Below are 8,854 nucleotides of genomic sequence, written 5' to 3' on the forward strand. Positions count from 1 at the left end.
TTCACTCTAAAAGAATTCCAAGGCAATATCACAAACTCCTCCGGGCCCTAATTTATACAAGTTTTCCCTGTGAAGGGCTGCCATGGGTGTTGTGTTTTGATTTTTTGCCACGGCTTTGCTATCAGCTTCCGGTAAGCCATAAAACTCCAACTCTCTCAATCTGCAGAACTGCATGACAAAGTGCAATCAGCGTCTTATAAATCCACTTCAGTATCGAGGCAGTTCCTTTCCCATGCACTGTTTCTTATTAAACAAATATCTATCGACCGATCACTCATGCTGTTACAACGCTAGGTATCCAGGCAACTTATTCAAAACTTGCTGAAGTCAATGGAAAGAGCCTGCTTTCCCCACAAGACCATTGGCTTCAAAATGAGCTTGAGCTGTTCTTTCGGAACCAGCAGGCTTCTTGCTGGTATGTCAGCTCCCTGCACCTGCATGGAGCAGGGAATAAAGAGGGAAAGCATTAAGAAAGCTGCACGAGGCCCGATCCAAAGAGAATCACTGAACACAATAGAATTCACACGATTGCTGTTGCTGGTTGGAAGTCTCCCATTTTCTCGCATTTAGTCCCAGCAGAAGCAGGAGGGCTTGGCTGGGCAGCATGCTGAAACTGCTGACGTGCATGGCATCCATTGGCTCCTGGGATGAGCAGCGCGAGAGCTGGGGTTTCAGATGGCCGGCACCCGCCTGGCAGCTGAAGTACAAAGCCTAATTGAAGAAAGCTGTTCTTTCATCCACACAAAGCATAAACAGCCAGTGTTTTGGTGACAAACTTCCCAGCAGCTTTGTCGCTGCGCTCGCGTCCATCCGTGCTGAAAGCAGAAAAAAGAAGGCGACGTCCTTATTTTGCAGAACTTCTCCGCCTGATTCCTGCGGGGCTTTGGAGCTGATGCCCAAAACTTGCAGCACATCTGCGACGGTCCTGAATCACGTACAGGATCATTCTTGTCTGGGTGTCCAAACCATGGAAAAATCACTATTTTGTTTCAAGAGCTTTTGCATAAGATCTTTATTTCCCTCCCCTTGTCAGATAACATTATTTTTATTCCAAAGCTACTGCCACTCTCTCCTCTTTATCGATGGCTTAATGGACACCATCTGTGCTTTGAGCCAAGCGATTCTCTGTTGTAGAACATCCCCTCGACAACAGGGGGTTCCCCAAAACTCCCCCAAGCTCCCACACAGGGAAACAGGTGACAACTGCTATGTGGCTCAATAGCTGGGATCCGACATGTCGAAGGGCTCGGTGTGATGGTCTCGGGCTCTGTTTCTGTTTTCGGGGAGTGCTGGGAGGAGTGGCAGGAGGTTAGCCCTTTCCCATCACCTCTGTGCCAGAGATATGCTCAGCCCCTCCGCCGCGCGCTGTTGGCTGCTCATCACAAGGCCCCCTGTCAAAACGAGGATGGCTGATGAGCTACGAACAAGCTCACAGCTAGATAATAGATGAAAGAGCCTCAAGATAAATTAGGTGCCTCCAGAAAACCTGGCCAAATGTGTTTAAAACAGGAGATCCAACACCATTAATTCTCATCAGGCAGCTTTAAAAAAGGCAACCCGGCACTTGACTTATGCTTAGAAAACGTTATCTTCCCTTTTAACAGGGGTTTTATAGTGTATTCTGAGAAGATGACAAACAATAGGGTTATTTTGAAGTCATGCCAAACACTACATTCGCTGGAGGAGGAGAACAATGTTACCTCCTATCTGTCAACTGACCCCACAGCCATTAAGCCATTTCACCAACAAACAATATTAATAAAAAAGGAGAAGTGCTGTTCTTAAGTTCCTTACAGCCGGAGCTGGAGAAATGTCTCTGAATGAGTTATTTGTCCCTTTGGGAAAGATCACTTTGTCAAAAGCGAACCTTTTCTGCAAGAAAGCATCAGTTTGATCATTTCTCATCTAAGAAACCGAAACAAAATGAAGCATTTCAGTAATTCCCATGCTCCGCACTGCAGAGGGGAAGGCTTTGCTTTCATGTCCCAGCAATTTTTAGTTCCACAGTACTCTGTATAAAGCTGAGATGGGATGGGTGAGCCTTGAGCACTGGTGCAGAGGACAGGGAGCTGGAGCTCATAGTTTCTGGAGCAGGGACCGTATTGGGGGTTTTGTTTCTGCTCAGAGCCCCATGCTGATCTCTGACGTGCTACTGTAAGATGAATAAGCATACAGCGAATAATAACAAATCTGTAACATCTTTTCATCTGTGGGAGTCTTTCCCAGATTGGCCCCAGCCACGAAAGGAGCCAAAGACTTCAGGGAGAAAGATGGGAACAGCTATTTTGTTGGCAAAAGGGCCTCCTGCACGCAGAGCACCCAGCCAGCAGGATGGGTAGGTGTGCCATTGCCAGCAGCACCATATCATCCCATTCAGAGGACATCAACAATTTCATCTGAGCATTTTCAAGGAGCAAATTCCTTGTGCTCTCTTGTAATTGGAATAAGCCTGCTCTCATGTGACACCCTTCTCTGTGCTTACTTGGGCTGTGTGCTCCAAACAGCCAAATTATGTGATCTTCCAAGCAAAGGGCCTGTTTGCATAGGTAGACCCCGAGATGTGTGTGCTTGTGGGTTTAGGAGCTAGCAAAAGCTATCCCTTCCTTCCAATGCAAATATGAGTAACAGTGATGCTATTTCCAGCTTTATTGGCACATGTCACTCCGTGTGCTCAGATTGCAAACTCAGACACATGCAGAGCATGGGACAAAACCAGCTCCTCCTGGCCCCGATCCGCCCAGCTGTCTTCGCCCCACACTGAGCCCTGATCTGCTCCCTCAGCTCTGGGCAGGTGCAGGGCTCGGCTGGGCAGAGCTCAGTGCAATCACAGAGCCTTTGCAACCCGATCTGCCATGGGCAGGAGCTGCTTTCATGTGCTGCGTGTTTAGGCAAGCTTCTGTCTTGCAACTGACACACACACAAAAAACATCCACCAAAAGAAAATTACTGGATGTTAATTTCCTCTAACTTCCCCTTAATTAAGCACGATTCTGATGAAGAGGCAGAGCGGTTGTCTTTTAAAGGTGCGTATGGGTTAAGGGCAGAGCCCTCTTTGCTGAGAAAAGGCTCTGAGAGGGGCAGGGTGGTCTCAGCCTGTGGATGTGGATGATGCATCACGACCAGGACAACAGAGGGCTGCAGCAAACCATGGCAGCAAAGCTGCACCCTGGGAATCCACATCCCTGTGTTACTTTGAAAATCCATACAGGAGGCATCGCAGCCCCCAGATCCCCAGGTGGATGCTTGCTGGTAGCCTGTCCTTATCCCCATGGGGCCCATTTGAGCTGAGGGCACAGCATCGTTGCATGTCTCAGCTGGGAGATCGGCTGCTGTGCTGCTCCTGAGAGCTGATTAGTTAATTAACAGCCCATGAGAGCCAGGTGAAATCCTATCTGTTGGAGAGACCGTGCCCCTGTTCCTAGGCGTGTACACATGTGGTATCGTTTTTCCATTATTTGGAACATACAGAACTAAATTAATAACAGTTCTTACAAGGCCCTGGGGCTCTCCGTGGAAGAATTTTGATCTCCTTAGGAAAGGCTCACCATTTCTCATAGGAGAGATGCACTTGACTCCTGACCTCTTTTCAAAGGCACCTGCGTGAGCTTTTAAAATCCACTACCACCAATTATCCACTTTCAACCTGAAGTGTTTAAACCTCGGACCACATTAACTGAGCTTAGCACATAGCCATGTCATTGCAGACTTCCTGATGTGAGGAGATGCCTTGACACGGCTGAAAGAGAGTTTAGGGATGAGGCATGAGATTATCAGCTTCTTCTCCTGACAGCTTCAAACAAAGGAGCCTTTTAGCCACCTGGTTTGTGTCTCCCACACCTGCATTAAGACTGGGAGACAAACCTTTGTACTGCTGCCTTGATCCTATTATTTGCATGTACCTGTCCACAGTCACCCTGCATCACTTAATTGCCTTCAGAGAGACCAAAGGGAAGAAGATGCACATCTACTATTTCTCTTTCAGTTTAATTCCTTTTTTTTTTTTTGTTTTTTTTCCCTCTCCAGGGCAGCAGGACTTTTAGGACACTATGGCATTTATTTAAACTCGAAGGAGATTTATTTGGCAGGGGGATGAGAAGGCAGAAGATGGGGATGAGGGTTGAAAGAGGAGCAGAGGCCACGTTAAGGGATTCTGGCTGGGCTGAGGGGTGCCCCATGCCCACTCCCAGCACCAGGCAGACTTTTGTCTGCAGAACTTCTCTGCTCCTTGCACAAGTCCAACCCTGAGCTCACATCCCTCCCTTAGTCCTTCAGGTGAGTCACTGGGGGCACTCCCCACTGCTGCACCTGCACCCAGACAGTAAGGGGTGCTCATCCTTGAGATGCTTGATGCACATCCCAGTCACCTGCTCCTCTTCCCCATCCCATACTGGGGTGCAACCTCATTCTTTCCCACAGAATGGTACCACTTCCCCATATCTTTGGCTCAAGCACCCCTAGAAGTGAGTTCCCAGGCCAGATTTAGCCTGGATGCAGAGCTAGGGATGTGCCTCCCCCCACCCGCTGGTGAAATTCGCTTTGTCTTCTTCATCCCAGTGCTGGAAGGAATGTCTAGATTTTAAATTAAATTCATATTCTCTTTCCCATGCTTGCAGAATTAGCCAAAAGGACAGAACATTATTAACCTTCTGGATCCAGCCCTAGCTGACAAGGTGTCTATGCAAGGGGAGATTTCAGCTCCATATACATACATTGCTGCCTTCAGCCTCAGCCAGCCCTTTGACTCATCACTGTAACTCAGTAAGGTAGAAATATTAGAGTTGCATTCGTATTCCAGGTCTGGTTTAAATCACAAGCATTGTGGAAAGCTCTGGATAAGTCCAAAAAAAAAAAAAAAAAGGAGGGAAAAAAAAGAGTTTTCTGGTTCTAGTTTTTCATATTTTCTTTTCCCCTCTGAAAAGTGAAACCCTCCAGCTGCCCAGCATTGCACAATGGCCCAAATGCTGTGAGTTCCAGCCCTAATCCCCACCGCTCTGCACGCCAGCCCGCACAGGGCTCAGCAATACTGTGCTCCTCCAAGCACTGAAATGGGAAAGCATTGGGGTCCTAGGGCTGGTGGTGTGTCTCCATCACCAAACCATGCGTTTGGGCTGAACATTGCCCATCAGCTGTAAGAATCATGGGAGAGGGACAAAGAATGGGGTTGACTCCCTTGGCTATCTTCTGGTTTATGCTCTCACAGGAAGCAAAATGGGTGTAAATCTCCAGATTTTGGTCATGTGTTATGCATGCTTTCCATTATGGTCAGAGGATCCCTGCCAGGGATCCACCAGCGTGCCAGGTGGGATGAAACCAAGCCCAAGCATGTTTTCTGGTTCCCAGATGATGGATAAACCCCTCATTCTCCTGCCATCCTCACACAGGGAACACCACCATGTGTGCTCTGTTCACTCCTGCTCACCCCAACTATCATAGCTGTAGCAAGCCAGACAGCTGGATGAAGCTACCTGGATCCACCTCAGTTTTTATTGTTGTTACTATTGTTACCATGATTATCATTATCGTCAAGACGGTGACAAAGCCTAGAATCCCCAATATTCACATTGTTAATGCCAATTATAAAGCAAAGCTTCACCCAGGTCCTGGGTTTCAGCAACAGGTGATGTGAACAAGTGGCCATCAGGCATACTTGATGAATCACCCAAGAAATGTCCCTGTAAGGTGACAGATCCACAGCAAGTAGCACCGTGCCAAGTGCCATCCCCTTGCAAACAACAAAGAACTCAACAGCACCGCAGGGAAAGGATGGGCTGTGGTTAAAGATTTGTGCTGGGCCTTCCAAGAGGGATGGATTTAGTTCTTCATTTTGGCTTAGCTTTCCTATGATTATGACGTCAAACAAATCACTTCATCTTCTGCCACCTCAGTGCCCCATCTGTTAAAGCATATTTATAGTATTTTTTTTCTTCCTTTCTCTTGTCTTCTGTCTTTTCCATTCTGATTACAAAGTCCTCAGAGTAAGGCTGCCTCTTTCTACGTGAGATCCAGCAGAAAAAGACTCTGACCTGAGTCTGGAATACAAATATCTAGAGAGTAATGCCGTGCCTGCTGTGTTTATGCTGCTGGTTGAGGAACACATGTTACTGTCCATGGAAAATCTTTATTTGAATGAAAACGTTGAGTGGTTTTGTTGAGAAAGGAGAACATTAAGCACAGTTACCATTTGGTGGTGGTGTTTTTTTGTTGTTTTTTTTTTTTTTTTTCCCAGCAAAATCTCTGAAGGAAGTTGACAAAATCCAGAGATTCTTGTGAAATCAAAAAGCATCCAACAATCAGTGCTACAAACTAAAACAAAAGGCAACACTGTCTGTCCCACTGGCGGGTTTTCTTCCTCCCCACAACTCGCTGTAAGTCCTCCTCTGACGCCCAGCCTTGGTCAGGGCTCTTGTTCCAAAGGGATTGCTTCTGTGTTGAGAAAAAAGTCTGTTTCCAGTAGGCGGTCAAAGGTTTGCTCATCGTACTCGTGCTGTTTCTACAAAAGCACTCGTAGTGACATGCTGGCAGAGCTTTCATCTTGCTTTTCTTCTCCTTGGCACATCGCTTCCCACCAGACCAGCCAGCAGCTTCTTGTGAAGGGCTAAAGATGTCTGTCTGTATTTTGTAATTCCTGCAATTTCCTCAAAAAGAAAAATTCAGCATGCAAATTAATAGCTTTGTCGGTGGCAAAATAGTTTGTCAATCTGTATTAAATTTAGCTACGGGACAGGATTCCACCTTTCTCCAAGCAGGAGATAATGTTTTTGTGAGGAACAACATGTCCGTAGGTTTTTCGCCATCGCAGACAAGGCTGAGGTCTTACCTGTAAGCCATTTGCCCCTGAGTCAAGGAGCAGAATGAGGACTTGTGCTGGAGATGTGTCCTGCTGTCACCCCTTAGGAATGAGGGAAGATCCAGAGTGCTCTCTCTGCTCCTTCTTCCTGCCCCATTGCCCCCAGCAGGTGCTGCCCACACCATCGCCTTGTCCTGACCGTATCTCCTGGAGGTCTGTCCAGAAGGGAAGGCCCCACATGCAAGCATCCAGGAGCTTGTTAATCACCCAGAGTTGTGAAGTTCCTCAAGTGGAACCAGCAGCTGGGTAAGAATCATCTATCTGCTCCTTGTCTCTATCCTCAGAGAGCCAGAGCGTCACCAGACGAAGTCAGGGTGGATTCCCAGAAATGTGACCCATCTTCTCAGCAATGCAAGCGTAATTCTGAGAGGGCTGCAAGCTTGCTGGCACCTCCAGAGCTTGCTGTCACAACTTCATAAAGTGCTGTACTCCCCCAGGAAGAGCAATCCAAAGAGGAGGAGCCCAGTAGTGCCTCCGCTGCCCTCAGACAGCAGGGGCTCTCCATTGTGTAATGTTTACATGACCACAGAGCTCACCATGGCTACACAGAACTCAGGAACAGCAGCCCTTGTGCTCATGTGAAAGCAGCCCTTTGCCCCTTGAGCAAGAGGAACCTGGGTGAGCAACTGAGCGCTGCCTGTGTTGCAGGAAGAGCCTTCACAGAATCACAGAATCCAACACAACCCATTGGGTTGGAAAGGACCTCAAAGAGCCCCCAGTTCCAACCCCCCTGCCATGAGCAGGGTTTCCAACCACTACACAGGCACCAGATCAGGCTGCCCATGGACCCATCCAGCCTGGCTCTGGTCATCTCCAGGATGGAGCATCCACAACTTCACTAGGCAAAAACCTGCACAATTAAAAATCCAACAAAACCCTGCACACTGCTGTGTTGGTGTTCTCCATCTCAGAGCCTGTCCATCCTCCATCGCTTTGTAGCTATTGCGCTCTGGTTCTCTCACCAACGTAGCACAACAGTGAGCTAGAAATGCTCAAGGATGGGTTCTACTATCTTGCCTACAGTTCTCAGCGAACAGTCTTTGATAGAGGTCAGATTGACTTCCAGCTGAGGATTTTTATTGAAAAACAGGATAGAGACAGACTTAACAAAGTGAATGCTTAGGAATTAGTGATGCAGAGGATTAGAAGAAGCTTGGAGAGGTTTGATACCTTGAAGGGTGGAGAACTAAGTAGCAACTTCTTAGGCCTTTTCTTGCACTTGTTGTGCATTCCTTGGGTGCCTGGCAGGCTCCTGATGTCCATCCAGGAGAGGGCAGTGCTGGATTCACACTGCCAAGCCCAAACATTGCCGACATTCACACAGACAAATATCTGACTGATTTTGTTCCTACTGAGATTATGGGTTTGACTTCTGATGGTAAATCCCAGGGTGGGTTGTGTTGGTCAATGGGGATTGTTTTCCTTGCTTTGTTTGCTCTGTTTTTGTGGGGTTTTGTTCGTTTGTTTTTTGTTGTTCTTTATGTTTTTGTTTTCTTTTTTAATTGAACTTTTTTTGTTTAATGCTTGTACCTTCCTGACCTCCAAATTCAAGTGAATAGATGTCCTGGTGAACAATACCAGCATATTTGCCAAAGGGTGTCTTCTGGGAAAGAACTGGGATCAGCCACCGAGATAATCTCTGGACAGCTTCATGGGAGCAAATCCTACACATTTCTATTCAGAGGCCCCCTTTTTCCAGTTCCTCTAAACTCAGAAGCTAACAGAACCTTCCTCTGTATCAGGGGGTCTCTTTTCCACTGTCCTGAAGAAGGGTTTGGAGAATTTTTTGCCATTTCAGGCTTTCAGATCTGAAGGTCTGGTGTCCTCAGTGCTTCAGGCAGCCTTGACCACCTTCTTCCCTTTGCTTTCCCTGATGCTTTCTGACAGCAGACATCCATTTGCTCCCAGTGCATGTCTTGACTTCCATTGATCCTTATTGCAGAAATTAGTACACTGGTGTAGATGTTCTTTGCAAAGGTCTGCAAGACCTGGAGAGCTTCTCCAATT

The 8,854-nt window shown here is 47.3% G+C and overlaps 1 long non-coding RNA gene across 1 annotated transcript; it reads right to left on the bottom strand.

Moving 5' to 3' along the window:
- Window positions 1-6,098: 6,098 nt before the first annotated feature.
- LOC116653546 lies at window positions 6,099-7,367 on the bottom strand. Its single transcript, XR_004307636.1, has 2 exons — window positions 6,818-7,367; window positions 6,099-6,625 (listed from the first exon to the last, which is right to left on the bottom strand). It is a non-coding gene; the product is annotated as an uncharacterized LOC116653546 (long non-coding RNA).
- Window positions 7,368-8,854: the final 1,487 nt, after the last annotated feature.

The sequence above is a fragment of the Coturnix japonica genome, chromosome 5 (assembly GCF_001577835.2).
Source record: "Coturnix japonica isolate 7356 chromosome 5, Coturnix japonica 2.1, whole genome shotgun sequence".
NCBI lineage: Eukaryota > Metazoa > Chordata > Aves > Galliformes > Phasianidae > Coturnix > Coturnix japonica.